The sequence below is a fragment of the Rhododendron vialii genome, chromosome 5a (assembly GCF_030253575.1).
Source record: "Rhododendron vialii isolate Sample 1 chromosome 5a, ASM3025357v1".
In the NCBI taxonomy this organism is placed as follows: Eukaryota; Viridiplantae; Streptophyta; class Magnoliopsida; order Ericales; family Ericaceae; genus Rhododendron; species Rhododendron vialii.
In genome coordinates this window covers 29,287,425-29,288,324 of record NC_080561.1, presented here as the reverse complement: position 1 = coordinate 29,288,324, position 900 = coordinate 29,287,425, and the positions used below count along the sequence as shown (strand labels likewise).

Genomic DNA, 900 nt, shown 5'->3' with positions numbered 1-900 from the left:
AATTCGCCAAGAACTCACTAGTTTTTATCAAAAAGAAGGCGAACAATTTCACCAAGCATGGGAGAGGCTTAATGATATTATTAGGAGTTGTCCACACCACCAAGTTCCTAAATGGCAATTAGTCCAATGTTTCTACGATGGACTATGCGAACAACACCGATATATGGTGGATGCCTCATGTGGAGGCACATTTATGCTTAAGAATGAGAATCAGGGGTGGGACTTGTTTGGGCAGTTAGCGGAGAATTCACGACACCGAGCTGCATCATCTCGCACAAATAGGACAACTTCTACCTCTTCAAAACATAGTGGCCTTTATGAGGTGGGCCGCTCTGATGATCTTTCCTATAAGGTAGATGCATTGACCCGCAAGTTTGACACTTTTTTATCTTTGGGTCATGGTCCTTCACATTCTTCACCTCCTGCTGCTGTTGCGGAGGTCTGTCAATTGTGCTCCAGTCCATGCCATCAAATAAATGAGTGCCACATGGCATCTCAATTTCCAGAATTTCTTCAAGAGCATTTGAACGCAGCCCAGGGGTTGGGTAGGCCAGCGAATGACCCTTATTCTCATACTTACAACCCCGGCTGGAAGAAACATCCCAACTTTGGATGGCGACAGCCAGACCAAGGGCAACCATTTGCCCAACCTATGAGGCCTTCATTTTCTAATACTTCCAACACACAGGCCTATTGTCCACCACCTGCACCACCCCAGTACCAACAACCTCCTGCTCCTTCTGCGTCCTCCCAAAGGACACCAGCTTTTAAGGAGCAAATGTTGAAGGCCATGGCTGAAATGAGAGCCAATTGCCAACAAATGAAAGCTGACTCTCAATTGCTTTACTCCCACTCTCAATCCATTGCCAAGATGGAAACCCAAGTGGGTCAGCTAGCTAA

At 46.4% G+C, this 900-nt stretch overlaps 1 non-coding gene across 1 annotated transcript; it reads right to left on the bottom strand.

The window, feature by feature from the left end:
• LOC131328097 (small nucleolar RNA R71) lies at window positions 1-105 on the bottom strand. Its single transcript, XR_009200379.1, has one exon. It is a non-coding gene; the product is annotated as a small nucleolar RNA R71 (small nucleolar RNA).
• Between the last annotated feature and the right edge of the window lie 795 nt (window positions 106-900).